The following is a 19507-nucleotide window of genomic DNA, read 5'->3' as shown; positions in this document are numbered from 1 at the left end:
GTTAGCTATGAGAGGCAGCAGCTTTCCACTGAAGTCCACCTTCCTTTGCAGCCCTTCTTCAGCAGCTGGTGTCTCTGAAAGCCCCCTCTTCCCTTGCAAGAAAGCTCCAACCTATCCTCCCAAGCTGGTGCTTCAGAAGCTGGTGAAAGACTTTCCTCTTGTTGCAACTCCCTTTTCTGGACCTCTACTTTCTAAACTCCTTCCATATTTGCATAAGTTTAATTTCAACATAAATCCCTTACTTTGTAATATTCACAGTGGTTTTCACCTCCCTGGTTATATCCTGACTGATACTTATACCTAGGTGTGTGTGTGTGTGTGTGTGTGTGTGAGAGAGAGAGAGAGAGAGAGAGAGAGAGAGAGAGAGAGAGATATCATGAAAGGAAAATTTCTGATGGGAAAGTTGAATTTCAGTTTCCCCCTAGAGAATCTCATGCCATCAACCCACTGCTCCCAGCACCAGGATGCTCCCCTGTCACACCCTGGCCCACTTGGGAACAAAACTCCCCTTCATTTCAGTCCTTTCAACATGGCTCAGATAACTGGAAACATGAAAAATGCTAAACCCTAAGGGAAAGAAACAAAATGCTCACAGATCAAAACAAGACAACTTCCAAAGAAAGAGAAGGCTGGGATTCCATCAGAACTACTTAATTTGAGAAATTCTTGAATTCTGTCATACATCTTGGGTTTGGTGGATGTTACCCTTAAACTCCTTCCTAGAAATACTTCTTAGGCTTTTAAACCTGTGAGAAGTGGGTGCCAGTGGCTCATGCCTGTAATCCTAGCTACTCAGGAGGCAGAGATTAGGAGGATCATGGTTCAAAGCCAGTCCAGGCAAACAGTTTGAGAGACCCTAACTTGAAAAAACCCATCACAAAAAAAGGATTGGTCAAGTGGCTCAAGGTGTAGGCCCTGAGTTCAAACCCTAGCACTGGAAAAAAAAAAAAACAAGAAGAAGAAAAAAAGAAAAACTCTTGGAACCACAATGGGAAAGGGAATGAAAGTGAGGAAGAAGAAGGAGCAAATATTCAGCATTGCATAACTTAGAAACACTGTCTTCACAATATCTTATGAGGTAAATGTAATTATCCCTATTTTTAAAAGAGAAAATTGAAGCTCGGAGGTGTTCAATAAATTTCCCAAAGTCATACAACTGACCAGTAGCAAAACCAAGACTCAATGTACTTGAGTTGGAAGGTTAGACATGTACTTGTACACATGACATGCTTTTTATAGATCTGCTCCATTTGCCCCCTGAATTTGTCATTCACTGCTGCAACCCCACAGTGGCTGATAGCAAGAAACACAGGTGTATGGGTCAGCGGTAGCTTGGCTGTGGGTTGTCTGGGCAGAGATGAGCCTAGATGGCCTTGGTCTTCAGAACTGATCAAGGTCTATAAATGTGTTTTCATTCTAGAACTGAGGCTTCAGAAACAGTGACTACTGGCCCATATTCTCATGGTAGATGGCAAATACTCACAAGGATAAATGCGCTATGCTGCTTCATATCAGAACTGGCACAATGTCATTTCCACTGACCCACAGCCAATTGGCCTCTAGTCAAGGAAGGACAGGGAAGAACCCTCCATCCACAATGGGGGAAAGTAGTAATTTGTTCAACATTCCTCCTTAAGTCCTGACTCTAAATTTCATTTTCTCTTCTGAAATACAAAGTTGTGTCCAAGGAATGAGGCCTTCCCTTCTAACAGAACCCTGTTCAGCCAACGACAGTGTGGCTTGGTCCTAAGATGACTAAATACCAATATGCCAAAATGACTACTGTATCCATCATCCATTGTTTGTTCATCTCAAAATTTTGTGTTTTAAGTGACAACAATCATTTGTTTTGCTCATGAATCTATAATTTAGACAGGGCTCAGTAGGAATAGCTTATCTCTACCCTGTGTGATATCAACTGGAGTGGCTTGAAAGCTGGGGTAACTTGATAGCAGAGAGCTAGGGTCATCTGAAGACACTTCTGTCTCTTGCATGCCTGACAGTTGACATTGGTTATTGGCTGGGACCTCACATATTGATCACAACACTTACATGTGTCTTCTCCATGGGCTTCCTGGGCTTCACAGCCTACTGGCTGGATTTCAAGAGTTAAGTACCCAAAGAGAATAAGACAGAATTTTGTGATTTACCCTCAAAAGTCAGAGAGCTTTGCTCCTGCTTTGCTATACTGGTGGATAGTCACAAAAGTCCACTCAAGTTCAAGGAGAGAGAATGTGGACAAGTACCACCCAATGAGAGGAGAGTTAATGTCATATTATAAGAAGCACACATGGGATAGAGTTACGTAATGGTGACCATCTTTGGAAAATATTATTTGTCATAGTCATTAACAGTAACACAATCCATCTGATGGGGAAGGGCATTGTTTTTTCTTTTGGGATCAATGAAGAAATTATATTTGAATGATAAATCTTTAATTGTAGTCACTTTCAACTTCCCTCACAGGAACAGAAAAATCCCTCCTTCACATTTACTATGGAATCAGCCATACTTTCACTGTGTGGCCATACGGATCACAATTAACTGGACCAAGCTAGATTTGAGTAAACCTAGAGGTAAGTCAGACTAGAACAACATGGTCCTGGCCCATGGACTGACGGGCTTTGAGTGCGTTTAGAAATCAGAGAAGCCTAATAAGTCATAGGACTTTTTCATTGAGAATTTTGGGAGAATTCTACACATAGTTCCCAATAATTGCTTTTGAGTTTGTGTGGAGAAGGAGGACTACTATTTTTGAAGCCTGGATGCCAGGAAAACTGCTATGTGCCTTACATTTAACCCTTCCTTGCAAATGTGGTTTCAAGTAGATATTATTATTCCCATTCATGGGTGAGGAAGTCAGGGTGGAGTAAGTAACCTTCTCAGGACCCCACATCAAATAACTGGCAGAGCTAGGATTGATCTCAAAACAGCATAACTGGAACAAACTCTCTTAATATTTTCTGATTTGGAAAAAGCCACTGTCACAACACAGAGGAGGAAAACATGTCAATCTTACATGTAAGCAGATGGTAGGGTTACAAGTTAACAACAGGGAGAGGGGAACTTGTCACCTGCAAGCAGAGCTTTTGGAGAATTCTTCTCCAATCTAGTGGCTTGTCAACTGATTAGTGACCTGGGACAGTTGGTCACCACAAAACCAGGTGTTATGTCTGTACCACATGAACCTGTCCACAAACCCTTCAATTATTCTGCATCTGTGGTGGTGGGGTGGTGGGGAAACAGGGAGAGCCCAAGAGATCTCCCCTCATCAAAGATGAGGCTAAATCCAGCTCCTTGTCTCAAATGCCAAGATCTTTCAGAAGATAAGACATTATTATAAGACAGGGAGGTTTGAAAAGTTCCTGGTGCTCACATTGTGCTCCAGATCATTTAAATAAGAACCCCTGGGAATTAATAATTTTTTCAATTTCCTCAGGAATTAAATAATTTAAAAAAATATTCCAGTTGATTTTAGTTGCAGCCAAGTTTAAGAAACATTGCTTTTATTACAATTAATATTTGTGGGAGCCCAGAGGAACCTATGTCCAGCAGACAATGCAAGGCATTCTCAGAAAACTTCACCATTTCTTACTCTCCATAGTCCTTCTCATTTTCATCCTTCACTGGTTTTATAACTTCCATTAAATGAGACATACCTTCATCTACACCTTTGCCCTGCTTTATTTTGTTTTCATAGCACTAAGAGAGTACCAGATATGACAGTCTGCACTCATTTGTCTACCTAGTCTATTATCTGTCATCACCTCTAGAGTGTAAGGTCCTTGGCCGAGCATTATCAAATTGCCCTGCTTCAGAAGGTACCATTCGTATATAATCTAAAGTGAATAGTGTCCCCCTTGGAGTTGTATGATGTAAGAGTCCTTTATGGGGGTTGAAATATTGTCTGGTTTACTGTTGTTTCTTAAGTGTCTAGGATATAGGATATAGATAAAATATAGATGTTCAACAAATATTACTTGAATAAACAAAAAAAATGAACAAAAGAAAGTCATAAGGATTATCTAGTCTCTTTTCAGTCTAGGACCTTGTCCAATGCTAATTATCTTCTTCCTCTTCATCACCCCATCATCTTCCTCTTCATCATCTCTGTCACCATCATTACCACCACCGTCATCGTTGTCATCTGCATCATCTTCACCAGTGATAGTAAGCCTTCATATAAAATTTTCTTTTCTTTAAAGACAGGTTTTTGTGACAAAAAATAAAAGTTTGAAAACTAATGCCTGGTAGAGGTGAATGAGTGTTCATCTTTCCCCAAACCCTGCCTATCCACCAACCCAAATGGCTTTGGAGCTAGGCAGATAAGTTTAGAATTTGCCTTCATCACTTATTAGCAATAGCATCCAGGGCAAAATATTTATTCTGAAATGGCTATAGCAACTTACTTATTAAACTATTACAGATTTTAAAAGTCCATATATAAAGTGCCTGTAAAAGTAAATATATGAAAATAGGCCCAATTTCACCAGCATCCAAGGAAATGCAAAATAAAACATGATCATTTTTACCCACAGACTGGTAAAAACACTAAAGTGTGATAAGATGTTAGTAAGGCAATGCTTGCTGCTGTTGACAGATAAATATCAAAATCTCAGTGACTTAACAAAACATAATTTTCTCTCTAGTTAAGACCAATCAGCAATGGTGGGAGAGATATTACCATTTTGGGGACTCAGGTTGATTCCCTCTTGGGGCTCTGTTGTCTCCTGAAGGTCTTAGAGCTCTTCCCTAGATTGTTGGCCTCTCTTCAGAAGACAGACTGTGCCAGAGGTTTATAGGCACCAGTTCATTACTTCTGTCCAGTTTTCTTTGAGCATCCCAGTGACAGGGACTTGCCTAAAGGGAAGGGCAAGAGACATAGGGAAATGAAGACTTTAATTGGGTGACTATCTGTTGGCAACAACTCTAGAGTAGAGAACAAGAGCAGGATTCCTTAGTGGACAGCTGGTTACCTCTTCATGGAACATCAGTGTTGGTGAGGATGTAGGTAAATGAGTTTTCCATATGCACCTTACAGAAGTGTGAATTGATTACAGGTCAATGGCAGAACATGTGGCACTGACTTTTAAAATTCAAATCATGGTTGTTATGTGTCTCAGCAACTCTACTTCTTGGCACTAATCTGAGAAGCCTTAACAAATGGGCCTTAAAAGGCATACCCTAAAGGCTGGGCACATAGCTCAAGTAGTAGAGTGCTTGCTTAGTAACCACAAGGCCCTGAGTTCAAACCCCAGTACCACAAAAAAGGCACCCACTAAAATGTTTATTATGATATTGTTGCAGCAATGACTACAACCAAAATGTCTACCCACAAGGAAAAGTCCAAGCAAGCCATGTCTCTTTTTGCTATGCAACACTGTGCAGCAGTTTTTAACAAGATAGATCTACCCACATTGGCCAGGAAGTAGGCACATTATTGAGTGAATACAAGAATTTTTTAAATGAGTTTAGGTATGTTAGTGTTTATAATAACAATAGATGTAAGTACCATGTATTTTCTATATTGTTCTAAAATTAGTAATGAAGAGGGGAAAAGTCTGCAGGCCCTTGGACCAAAAGGAAATAATAGTCAATTCCAGGGAGAAAGAAAGGACTGGAGGGAGGGAGGGAGGAGGGCTTGACAGCCACAGAAACATAAAGATTTGATGACTGAACAAGTACAGACTCAAGCAGACCCCATACTCATAACAAAAAGGATACATTAATGCTGTTACCAGATAGTGGTCTAAGGAGATCCCTGGTATAGATCTCAGGTCTTTCTGTCTGGAATAGAGAACTGGACAGAAACACAAATCGCAAAGGGAGAGGTGGCAGTGGGGGAGGTTGGAGTAAGGAGAAATTTAGCATGGAGTGATCTTTTGTTGAGGAGGGTTGAGTCCTATGGCAGGTTTGTATTTTTTTTTTTCTGTTACTAACCTGCCTCAATTCCACTTCTAGGTATGTATACAAAATAATTAAAAACAAGGGCTTAAACGAATGTTTGCATGCAAATACTTACAGAAGCATATTCACAATAACCAAAAGGTAGAAACAACCCAAGTGTCATCAACATGTGAATAAATAAACAAAATGTGATATACACATGTAACAGAACACTAAGCAGCCATAAAAAGAAATAACATTCTGATACCTACTACAAAATGAATGAACCTTGAAAATGTGCTAAGTGAACTAAGCCAATGCAAAAGAAAATGTGGAATGCTTCCACTTATATCTAGAATAGGCAAATCCATTAAAAAAAGTAGATCCGAAGTGATCAGGGACTTGGGAGTTGGGATTGGGAATTATTGTTTCATGGGTATAGAGTTTCTGTTAGGGATGATGAAAATTTTTAGAAATGATGATGGTAATGTAACACTGTAGATATAATTAATGCTATTGAGTTGTACACTTAAATAGCTAAAATGGCAAATTTTTTCCTTTTGAATTTTTTTAATAAATTTTTATTAGGATATATTTGTTACATGGGGGGGGATTCATATTGACAATTTCAATTAGGCTTATATTGTACTCTGGTTAGGTCACCCCCATTGTCTCTCTCCCTCAACCCTGCTCCATTTAAAGCAATTGCAAGAGGTTTCTTTGTTCTCTTTCATATAAGTATATGAAGTCCATCAACCATATACCTTCACCTTAATCTCCTTCATTCCCTCTCTCCCCTCCCACTAATACTCCCCCTGCCACACATTATACCTATTTTATAGTCCTGTCTTTCATTTTAATATCTAAGTTGATGTTCAAAGGGGTTTCTCTATGTATCCCTGCTGTAGGTATACTTTATTTTGGTTCATTCAACCCCTTCCATTAAAATGGTAAATTTTATGTGATATGTATTTTAGCAAATTGAAAAAAAGAAAGAATTAACTGATTAAATTTCAAAGGAATAAAAACATGATTTATTTTAACTTGCCTTCACAGAGAATCAAATAGGCTTTCCTTGAGTCACAAGAAGGAAGTAAGCAGGTTAAGGGCCCCTTCTAGAAACCAGTTGTTCCTTTTACACCATGACATGGTCTCCAATATTTAGATCTTTACTTTTGCCACAGACTATTTTAAAATGACACAGACTTGTGAAGGAAAGGGAATAATATAATTAAATCTGTTGAAGAGTGTGCTATTTAAATCTTTTTAATAGAAAAATCTGCTGAGCTTAGTCATGTACTATGAGAAGCTGGTAATAGAAGCAGAAAATTTGAGGTAATTTGTAGGAAGTTTGCTGTTGAATCAATCAGATGAAGGGACACCAGATCTTCTTCCTTGGAATAATTATTGATACAATTCTCCATAGTGCCTGTGTGTTTTGAAGGGGTAGAAGGAAGGCGATTAAATGATTTATGTGTTTAATTTCCCTGAATGCTTGGAAGGCTGCCGTCCTGCATTGTAAACACAAGGAAATTGATTAAAATAACAATCGTTGAGAGCAAAACCCCTTAGCAATCTGCAAGGAGATGTTTTTCTCTCTTGGAACTAGAATCATGATCCCAACAGCCAGAGGTCATCTCTTTGGCCCTCAGAGGCCAGTGTGGAATTTTCAAAGCTAACAAGACTTGACCTTAGCCGACAAGTTCAGTGGGAAAAGCAACAAATGCTACAGGGTCCAAAGGAGCAAAGCAAAGTTTGTCTCTTATTGATCTCTGATTTGCTTCTGCAAAGTCTCTAGTTCTTAGGTAAATACATGTGTAATCAAATAAAAATTGTTAATTAATTAATTGATTAATATTAATCAATCAATTAATTAATACTTATTGGAATAGTGGTGGGGTGTGGAAAGATATTGTGGAGTTGAGGGAACAGGAGTCATAGGGAAAGACAGGGGAGGGAGAGAATTTGGGCTTGGAAGGTGATGTGCGATGGGAGGTCACAGGTGTGGAGCCAGCACTTATTAACTTCTGTAGTCTTGTGTGTTCCTCTCTGAGCCACAGCTTCCTTGTCCGCATAAGAGGGATATTGGTAGTGTCTTCCACTAGTGTCACATGCATATAAGGGAGAGAGGTGTTAAGGCCTAGTTCAGAATGGAAGCTTACATTCTGAAGGAAGGAAGTGGTAAGCTTCCTTACCACCTAGGAAGCTTACTAAGTGGTTAGCTTAATCCATGTTTCTGGTTGTAAATCACAAAAGTGGAGAACTGAGAGCTGAACCTCCTAGCAGGAGAGGGGAAGGAGATGGCTTTGGGATGGATATCAAATAAACAGAGAAGCAAGAAATAGGAAAGAAAAAGGGGGTTGTTCTGGTTCCACCCTGACTATTCTGATTCCATGGATGTTCTACCATTCAATCCAGATAATAATTACCTGGAACTAGCACAGACCCCACAGGTGAAAGGCAAATCCTCTACAAGACTGCCTTCCCTGCAGATGCCAGCTGCACTTCAGGGTCCTCAGGCCACTTCTGAACAACTGGCTATCACTTTGGGGGCTCCCATGACCCTCTCAGGTTAAATAATTCACCAACATGCCTTAAAGAACTCACTGGAAGCATTATCATAGCTGCACTTGTATTATGTACGATACTTGTAGGCAAGGGCTGCAAAGGCCTTGGACACAGAGGTCCCATGCTCCTTCTCTCTGGAGTTGTGGTGCATCACTCTTCCTGAGCACTGGGTATCTTCCCCAACCAGGGAGGAGCTCCACTGAGCTTCAGTGGCTAGAGTTTTCATTACAAAGGCAGAATTAATTAAATGATTGGCTGAAGGATTGACTTCAATCTCCAGTCCTCCTCTCCTCCCTGGGAAGTCTGGTGGCTGAAAGTCACAATCCTCTAGCCACGTGGTTAGTGTTTTGGTAACCAACTCCCATCCTTGTACTATCTACAGACCCATCTAAAATCTAAGAGGTTTTTACAACTAAGTGTTGTACCTCATAAGTCTTAGGCCAAGCCTGTAGATTCTGATAAACCCAAATGCTTCCAATTTCTCCTCAAAGCAAGGTAGCAGTAACTGTTTTCTATAGTTTTTTACTTTGTGTTTTCTCTTCCAACACCTGTGTTATCAATCCTTTGATTAGATTCTATTTTAAAAATGAAAAAAAAAATCCAAGAGCTTTTGAAGCTCCATACCAGAGAGCAGGGATGCATTCTTTATTACATATAAATTAATATTTACTAGTATATAAATTATTGTAAACCAGATACATTCTTTTTTTTTTTTTTGTGGAATGAGCCACACCTCCAGTCTATTTTGCTCCGGTTATTTTGAAGATGGGGTCCTGAGAACTATTTTCCCAGGTTGGCCTCAAACTACAATCTTCCCAGTCTCAGCCCTCCAAGTAGCTAGGATTACAGGCATGAGCCACTGGCACCAGACTGATATATTCTTTATTATACCATAGGGTTAGAGTTTGAAGAATTGGGCCAGAGTCCCATCTGGCTTGGACAGGGACTACCTTGATTTTTTTTTTTGTCCATCTAGATTTTGGTATCTTCTGTAAATAAAAGCATTTTACTATTACCTTTAAAAGTCTGACTCATCAAAGAAAAGAATGTACTTGTAGAAAAATATCAGAAAGACATAAATTAACATAGTTAATGGTGGTTGTCTCTGTAGGGATTTTTATTCTTTATACTTTCTGTAATATGCCCTGATTTTTCTATACTTTTTTGACACAGGATCTTGCTATATAGCTCAGGCTGGCCTGGAACTTACTATATATCACAGGTGAGCTTAACCTCACAATCTCCCTGCTTCGGTCTCCTGAATGCTAGAATTACAGGCATGTGCCACCTGGCTGCGTATTTTCTATACTTTTTAAAGATTTTAAATTATTTTGAGTCATAGAAATACAATTTTAAAACTGAAAGCATGTGATTTACATGATAAAACACACAGAATTGTAAATACAGAGTTGGAGAAATTTTGGCAAGTGGATATACCCATGCAGCAGAACAGTCAAATCAAGGTGTGGAATACTTCCATTATCCTGAAAGTTCTCTCTGCACCGTTCCAATCCATCCCATCCTACCCCAGAGCCACTTCTACTCTTATTTTCAGTACCATGCATTACTTTGATCTATTCTTGAAGTTCACATAAGCAGGAACATAAGGTATGCAATCTCTCAGCGTATTGTGTTGAGATACATCCTTGCTATGTCAGAAGTTGATGCTTTTTTATTGCTACATAATCCACTATTTTGTGACAGAATTTGGGCTGTCTCCTATGTGGGGTTATTATGAATAAACCTGCTATAAACATTTTTGTACAAGTGTTTTTGTGGACATACGCCTTTATTTCTCTCAGCTGTATATACAAAGTTCCAAAGTGGCTGTGAAACCTACCATTCCCATCAGCAATCTATGAGAATTCTAGTTGCTCTATCTTTTCACCAACTCTTGGCATTGCCAGTCCTTAATTTTAGGCCCTCTAGTCAGTATAGTGTGATATTTGTGGAATTAATTTGCATTTTATTGATGATGTATCATGGTGAGTGTCTTTCCACTTGCTTTGGGGGCACTCATATATTTTCTTTTGTAAAAGTTCTGTCCATATCATTTTAATTGAGAAAATGTTTAACTTTGTACAGGTATTTTCATATTGCCCTTCTCATTCTACCATCCTCAAAAGCATAAGCGAGAGATGTGTGTGCTTTATGAATTAATAAAGACTGCCCTATCAAGATGGAATATCCATCAGACTCAGCTGTGATTTTCCCTAGCACTGCTCCAGCCTGTGGGAATCCAACTCCCAATGCAAACAGCTCACGGAAGCAACCTGTGAGTGCAATACTTAGAGGAAGATTAAGGAAAGCAAGATCTTCATTTAATTCCAATTGCAGTGTGGTGAAACGTCTTAAAGTAGAGAATGAAGAAAATGATCAGATCCTTTCAGAAAAAACAGCATCTTCAACAGAAGAAAACTGTTCGGAATTTCAAGAAAGTTTTAAACACATAGACAGTGAATCTGAAGAAAGCACATACTTGAAAAATACCATGAAGGATATCAGTGCATGTGAATCTAAGTCACTTGATACTGGGTCACACAGTGCTGTCCAAAATGATTTTGTGAATGAGAGTCCAAAACAAGGATTAAAGGAAGAAAGAGCAAAATTGGCAAAGCAAATTCAGGAGAAGGAAGACCTTCGGAGGCTAAAACTAGTCAAAATGTATAGATCAAAGAATGATCTGTCACAGTTACAGTTATTAACAAAGAAGAGGCAAAACTGCAGCCAGTACTTTATGAATTGCAGCCAGCTATGTCTGAAGAGAACAAGAAACTAAGCCTTACTCAATTGATAGATCACTATGGGTTAGATGATAAATTGCTACATTATAACGGAACTGAAGAAGAAGTTATAGGTGTTTGATTCCGTTTTTTTTTTTTTCATCAGAATATCTTCTTTTGTTTGTTTTTAGTTTTTCAGTACTGGGGATTGAATTCAGACCCTTGAATGCTCTCTATCACTGAGTCACATCCTTAACTCCGCTCCAGAATATCTTTGAAAACTTAATGAGAAGTTAATTAGCACATTTTTAAAGGAAGAATGAAAGCCAGTACAGCTTAGAGGAAGGTGTCTGTTTTTGTTTTTTGGGTTTTTTTTCTGGAAGGTGTCTTGATGAACATTAAATTAATATATCACCTAAATTCTAAAGTGAAATTTAATATTTTAGATAGATTTGCCAAAGAAAAATTGGTATTTAAAGAAATAAGAAAAAAATTTAAATGTTCTTTGAAAGGCAATTTGAACAATCCTGGAAATCAGTTGTAGTATAACTCTTTTGTTTGCTGGGCAAAAGGTTTTATTTTCAGTGTTAAATAGTCCAGTCTGGTAAATGTCTAAACCTAAACTGGTTTGAAAGTGCCTGCCTCTTATAAGTTTATGAATCTCATTTCATCCATTTACCATAACTTTCCATCTACTACCTTGCAGGTTATTAAACTCATATCCAAAATTAAAAAAAAAAAGCATGAGAGATCGATGACTCAGTAATAATCAGTTTTTACATATGACAATGCTGAGGTTCAGAGGTTGCTTCACAGCTACTTGAGGGAGTGGCTGGACCCAGAGACAGGATCTTTTTATCCTATTCTCTCCAAGATCCACTCTCTTTCTCCATAAAAGGCTATCATGCTGGGAAAACAACAGGCAATGGGGACCAAGTTATATACCTGAGACTTTCACATGGTGTGAGCAAGTATGGGAAGATAACACCCTTGCTCCCCCAATCAGACCTTAGTGGGACTTCCATAGGTACCTGCTCTGTACCAGCCAACATGGCAGAACACATGGCCACTGAAAGAGACTGGCATATCTGGGCCAAAGCAGTCTTGGCTCTCTCCAAAATGAGCACCCACTTCCTCACATGGAAGAGAAACACATCTCACATCTCTCCATACAGTGCTCACACCTGCAGTCCTTGGGAAATGTCCAGTTCATTCAACAAAGAGCAAATCCTCAGACTATCCATGCATGTGGTATTATTGTCCCACCCACTTGCTTTTTTCTGCCCATCCTACCACCCCACTCTCTGCTTCCTTTGATACCAATTGGTGTCTGGATGCTGAAGATGGGTCATGACTTTAATTAACTTGTATTGGTCACTTACTATGGGCTCAGATCATTGTGATTACTGCTAGTTACATTATTTCATCATGTTTTTTTCTATCTTTGTTCCTTTTTAAGTTCACTTGCCTATCATCTCATGCTTTTAAAGAATCTCTGAATTAAAAGTGATAAGAATAACTAATTGGATTAGTCTCTACTTTTCTCTTTAGATTCTTAGGAAGATTATTAAATAGAGATATTTGAAGTAGAGATTCCCATAGAAGTCTACTCTCTTATGCTAATGTGGTTATATTGGGAACAACGAGCATTTCATTGTGGCAAACTGGTGAGAATTCCTATTCCTTTTGTTTATAGTAAGGGAATGATTCTCAATAGGGTGATTCGACGCAATAGCCTAGAAATCTACCATGGTGTGGCTTTGCTTCTGGATTGTAGAATGTCCTCATCTCTAAATGGTGTGGGTGGAGAGAGGTGGGAGGAGAGAAGGGCAGAGAATACCAGACCAGGGTTGATGTGAGCATCAATTGTAAAACAGAGAAGAAAGAGCTAGGGGAGCATCTGGGCTATGCAGTGCCCCCTACAGTCATTGGCCACAATGTGAGCACTCCGTAGGTACTTAGCAAACTGATGGAGGAGTGGTCAGGGCTGTGGCAGGGTAAGGGTATCTTCAGGAACCACTCAAATGGATTGCTGTTAGTCACTCCTGTGTCTGTATTCAATGGAGAACACAATAGGGCAAATTTCTTTCATTTTATTCATTTAAAAACCTCAAAAACAAATAATAGCATTATGTAAAATTCACAAATTCTAAGTATATAGCTCAGTGAATTTTTTGGAGTGTGTACCTGTATAATCACATCCGAGATCAAGATCTAGAACATTTGAAGCACCCCAAAAGATACTCTCAAAATCCTTCTACCAATATCCTGCAAAGACAACTTCTATTCTAACTTCTGTCATCACCCATTAGTTTTGCCTGTATTTGAACGTCATATGCATGAAAACATGAAGCTTGTGTTTTAGGCATCTTGTGTGTGTGTGTGTGTGTGTGTGTGTGTGTGTGTGTGTGTGCTGGGGATGTTACCCAGTAAGACTTTGCATGTGCTAAGCAAGCACTCTGACATTAAGCTACGCCCCCAGCTCATGAAGCATGTGTTTTTATTTATTTTTTTTTCATTTTTTTTTATTATTCATATGTGCATACAAGGCTTGGTTCATTTCTCCCCCCTGCCCCCACCCCCTCCCTTACCACCCACTCCGCCCCCTCCCTCTCCCCCGCTCAATACCCAGCAGAAACTATTTTGCCCTTATTTCTAATTTTGTTGTAGAGAGAGTATAAGCAATAATAGGAAGGAACAAGGGTTTTTGCTGGTTGATATAAGGATAGCTATACAGGGAGTTGACTCACATTAATTTCCTATACGTGTGTGTTACCTTCTAGGTTAATTCTTTTTGATCTCACCTTTTTTCTAGTTCCTGTCCCCTTTTCCTATTGGCCTCAGTTGCTTTAAGGTATCTGCTTTAGTTTCTCTGCGTTAAGGGCAACAAACGCTAGCTAGTTTTTTAGGTGTCTTACCTATCCTCACCCCTTCCTTGTGTGCTCTCGCTTTTGAAGCATGTGTTTTTAAATATGTGTCTTCTTTTACTAAACATTCATCCAAGTTGTTGCATGGATCAGCAGTAATGTGTTATGCTATTCCCAAGTAACAGTGTGTAGTAGCATGATTATATCTACTTTGTTTATTTTTTTATTTTAGGTAAGTGTTTGAGTTGTTTCCCATTTGAGATACTAATAAATACCTCTATAGACAGTTTTGTCAGTGCCTTTTCATGAAAATAGGCACTCATTTCTGTTGACCATGTTGCCAGAAATCATAAGGCAATTGCATTTAATGTTACAAGAAACTTAATACAATTTTTGAAGTATTTGCATTAATTTTATTCTCAATGGAAACATATGACAATTCCTACTGCCCTACATCCTTCTCCAACCTTTCAGCCTGTTTATTTTAGTTATTCTACATTCCATTGGATGTCCATGTGCTTTTAATTTGTATTTCCTTTTAATATTTTTTAAATGTTTGCTAAATTATGACATTCAGAAGTAGTATTAAAAGCAGAACAATTGAATTAATTTTGTTGTTTTTAAATTTTCTCTCTTGGATTTATAAAGCAGTATTTGATGGATTGAATGAGGTCATCTATTACTCAGCTTTGCAAAAATAGCAATTAAAGTAATGGACTTCAGTAGTCATCAGGTTTCCATTCCTAAGGGACCCTTTTGAAGGCTTCAGTCTCCTCTTGGTAACCTTGGAAACCTCATGGGATTTGTCTTCTCACCATCAATACAATGGATAAAGTTGCTCTCTGCCCACTTAAAAAGTATATTCTTAAAAATCTCAATGTAGCAAGAAGAACTGGGATTGAATGACCCATTGAATCCTGCTGAAGAGGAAGTCATTGTCTTATTGTAATATATCACTTATTTGATTGTGGAATAAGCATTTAATATATACACATCTTGTACTGGGAGCAAAAAATGGTCTTTGGTCTTGAACAATTACTTACTTGCTTCATGAGTTTGTGTTTTATAACTCAAATGGTTTAAAATTCTTTCTGAGAAGGAAATAGGTCTGTTTGGCACCCTAGTGTATCGGCTGTGGGACAGTACCTGGCTCAACTTGGTTAAATGATGGAATTAAAATTGCTCCTTTTTGTGAATATATCACAAAGTTCTGCAAATTAATGACAGACCCCACAGGAATGTTTGAGAAAGGAAAGTGGGAAAGCCAGAAAGAAAGAAGATTGAATGAGTAAAAGGAAAGGAAGGAAAATTAATCCTGGCAAGGTTCCCTTATGTAGCAAGATCTTTTTTATTTTCATTATATATACACCACAACACATTCCCAGATATGCAAGGATGCCCTACAGACCCCTCAACTCAACATGCTAAAAACTGAGCCGACTGTATATATTGATCTATAGTCAACCTTCAAGACTTCCTCTTATATTCTCTTAGTTGATATTGTCACATGCCAACACTGTCCCCCAAACCAGAAAATCAACAGTGATCCTCAACTTTTCTCTCTTCCTCACCAACCTATTCATTCATAAATTAGTTCATCCAATAAATATTTATTGAGAGTCTTTTAGACACCTGACTTTGTTCTTGATATTAAGGACATGCATTTTAGTTCCACCTCACCTTAAGAAGCATTTCTATTATTCAAGAACCCAACTATTATTATCTTAATTTCCTAGGCAATAACCTATCATTTGAGACATGTTCCAGACTTGAGAACAAAGGCTAGAAACTTCACTGCGCAGCTTCATTTCCCATTCATAGAGGATGAGTCAAGGATGACTCATCTGATAACCATTTATTTCTATTGAACTGCTATGTCTAGCTGAGAGAAATATTTCCATTCACAAAATTCTTCTTTCTTACCACTGTGGTAGAGAGACATCATGTATTTCTCAATTTGTGAGGACTCATAACACAATTAGAGATGCAGATTGGTGTGGATCAAGAGGATTGGTGATGCTTGGGAAAAGGTCACTCATATATATGTGTGAAGGAATGGAACACACTGGCACAGAGGAAGGATAAGAAAATGTAACTCAGATCCAGAAATCTCACTTTCTGGCATGTCAATGTCAAACTCTAGACAGTGGAAATGATACCAGAATGAGATATCATAAAACATGGATAAAGTAAATACAGGAACTCCCTGAGTTAGAGATATCTAACTCTCCAAAGACTTATACATGCAAAATTTCACTTTTTAAAATTATTTTATTTTATTTTATTTTATTTGACAGAGAAAAGAGATTCATTACACAGCTAGGGACATGCCATGGGAAGAGGCAGAGTAAGCACTCAGCTCATCCTCAGCCATCTTCAGGGTACAGACATGAGCTATAGGTTTAAGTAGACAAAACAACTGGGGTCAGGAGACAGAAGGTATGCATAGCTAAACAGTTCAGTCACAGGTGTGGTCTGGCTGGTCATTATCTCAGTCCTTGTTCTGGCAGAGGTTCTAGAGTTGTTATCTGCAGCCAAGCAGGTGGTCCATCCAAATGAAGGTCAACTGTTGGGTGTACTTTCTTTTTTTTTTTTCCCTTAGTTCTTCCCACCCCCTTTTTTTTCCCTTTATTATTATATGTGCATACAAGGCTTGGGTCATTTCTCCCCCCTGCCCCCACTCCCTCCCTTACCACCCACTCCGCCCCTTCCCTCTCCCCCCCACCCCCTCAATACCCAGCAGAAACTATTTTGCCCTTATTTCTAATTTTGTTATAGAGAGAGTATAAGCAATAATAGGAAGGAACAAGGGTTTTTGCTGGTTGATATAAGGATAGCTATACAGGGAGTTGACTCACATTAATTTCCTATACGTGTGTGTTACCTTCTAGGTTAATTCTTTTTGATCTCACCTTTTTTCTAGTTCCTGTCCCCTTTTCCTATTGGCCTCAGTTGCTTTTAAGGTATCTGCTTTAGTTTCTCTGTGTTAAGGGCAACAAATGCTAGCTAATTTTTTAGGTGTCTTACCTATCCTCACCCCTCCCTTGTGTGCTCTCACTTTTGTCATGTGCTCAAAGTCCAATCCCCTTGTTGTGTTTGCCCTTGATCTAATGTCCACATATGAGGGAGAACATACGATTTTTGGTCTTTTGGGCCAGGCTAACTTCACTCAGAATGATGTTCTCCAATTCCATCCATTTACCAGCAAATGATAACATCTCATTCTTTTTCATGGCTGCATAAAATTCCATTGTGTATAGATACCACATTTTCTTAATCCATTTGTCAGTGGTGGGGCATCTTGGCTGTTTCCATAACTTGACTATTGTGAATAGTGCCACAATAAACATGGGTGTGCAGGTGCCTCTGGAGTAACCTGTGTCAGTCTTTTGGGTATATCCCCAAGAGTGGTATTGCTGGATCAAATGGTAAATCAATGTCTAGCTTTTTAAGTAGCCTCCAAATTTTTTTCCAGAGTGGTTGTACTAGTTTACATTCCCACCAACAGTGTAAGAGGGTTCCTTTTTCTCCCGCATCCTCGCCAACACCTGTTGGTGGTGGTGTTGCTAATGATGGCTATTCTAACAGGGGTGAGGTGGAATCTTAGTGTGGTTTTAATTTGCATTTCCTTTATTGCTAGAGATGGTGAGCATTTTTTCATGTGTTTTTTGGCCATTTGAATTTCTTCTTTTGAGAAAGTTCTGTTTAGTTCACTTGCCCATTTCTTTATTGGTTCATTAGTTTTGGGAGAATTTAGTTTTTTAACTTCCCTATATATTCTGGTTATCAGTCCTTTGTCTGATGTGTAGCTAGCAAATATTTTCTCCCACTCTGTGGTGTTCTCTTCAGTTTACAGACCATTTCTTTTGATGAGCAGAAGCTTTTTAGTTTTATGAGGTCCCATTTATCTATGCTATCTCTTAGTTACTGTGCTGCTGGGATTCCATTGAGAAAGTTCTTACCTATGCCTATTAATTCCAGGGTATTTCCTACTCTTTCCTGTATCAACTTTAGAGTTTGTGGTCTGATATTAAGATCCTTGATCCATTTTGAGTTAATATTGGTATAGGGTGATAAACATGGATCTAGTTTCAAAAATTTCACTTTTTTAAATTTAGGTTTTGGTCCTAACCCTAACCCTTCAAGGTTTAATTTTCATTTACTACCTCCACTTTTTTTCTGACCACTCAGAAATCTCCTCCACACTCTGTTCTCTTCCCTCCCCTGCAGTTATGGAAAACAATCAAGAAGAAAGCTGGTACAAATATTTGTCTAACTTGGTATTTATTTCTAAATATGTTCACCTTTATATAACTTGTTTCCCACTCATGCTCAGAGAATTTAAATCAAGCAATACATTTCTCATTTATAAATCCATCTTTAAAAATGCCCTCTTCCTCCATGTTCACTTTTTTTCCTCTTCCTTTGTATTTTCTTGCTTTCTCTCCCACCCTTTGTGGTCTAAACATAAGCCAAACACAACCTTAACCAAGGTTGAAATGAGTAATACTTGGGCTGTACTTCAAGAAAATGGAAATGTTTAATGATGTCTAGCTATGTCCAAAGACTATAAAATTCCTTATTGACTTTCTTTCCTCCTCTAATAAGTTTTCTTATCAACATCCAAGACAAAACAAAAAGCCTTGATTATATTCAATATTAGTATGTAGTACTCCATTTATGAACAATGAAAGAGTGTAACTTTGTGTTTTTATTGTAAATACACATTTCAGCCTCTTTGAGTGATAGAGGCTTTTATGGGGACACAGCTTCTATTAAGAATGTGCTCAGTGTGGTGGCACATACCTGCAATCCCAGCACTCATGTGGCTGAAGAAGTAGGATTATGAATTTGAGGGCAGCCTGGGCTTCACAGCAAGACCTTGTCTCAAAAAAATTATTAATAAGAAAATTTTCAGTGAGAGTTTCTAATCATCAAACCTGAAACATCCTTTTGGAGGCCAATCTGTAAACTGAGATTTCCAGATGTGGAGGTGTCATCATTTTCTGGGTCTACAAGGTGGTGTAGTTTTCATACATAAAACATTAATCAGATTTTTGGGAGAATAAGCATTGATCCCTTTTATACATGGCAAATCTTGCAATCTATATGTGTGTGTGTGAGTTTTGTGAGTGTGTGTGTGTGTTATGTGTGTACGAAGGGATGAGTAATAAAAGAGATGATTACATTTTGTCCTCCAAATATATCTCTTTGACCACATATAAGACTATGTGGGAAATAAACTTCTAGTTGACTGAATAGAGCCCAGAAGGCAGAATGAGACACAGCTATTGTGGTGGGGGGAGCCATTTCTATCTCAAGGCTCCCAACACTACACATTGCCAGTAAGAGGGCCAACAAGGAGTGCCCCAAGGGGAGAGTTGAGCAGCAGAGTTGGCTTAACCAGGTTTCCTGTTGCCTCCCTCCCCTTTCCCAGATTCCCACAGCCAAGGATATATGCTG

The 19507-nt window shown here is 38.6% G+C and overlaps 1 long non-coding RNA gene and 1 pseudogene across 1 annotated transcript in view; one reads left to right on the top strand and one right to left on the bottom strand.

Annotated features, from left to right (window-relative positions):
* Nucleotides 1-4729: 4729 nt before the first annotated feature.
* LOC141423126 (uncharacterized) overlaps nucleotides 4730-19507 on the bottom strand; it is an 89148-nt gene continuing 74370 nt past the window's right edge. Inside the window, exon 3 of the long non-coding RNA XR_012447778.1 lies at nucleotides 4730-4860. This is a non-coding gene — a long non-coding RNA (uncharacterized lncRNA). The remainder of the gene's footprint in view (nucleotides 4861-19507) is intronic.
* Nucleotides 10634-11319, top strand: LOC141423125 (swi5-dependent recombination DNA repair protein 1 homolog pseudogene; annotated as a pseudogene).

Source organism: Castor canadensis, chromosome 5 (genome assembly GCF_047511655.1).
Source record: "Castor canadensis chromosome 5, mCasCan1.hap1v2, whole genome shotgun sequence".
In the NCBI taxonomy this organism is placed as follows: domain Eukaryota; kingdom Metazoa; phylum Chordata; class Mammalia; order Rodentia; family Castoridae; genus Castor; species Castor canadensis.
This window is presented reverse-complemented; position numbering and strand designations above follow the sequence as displayed.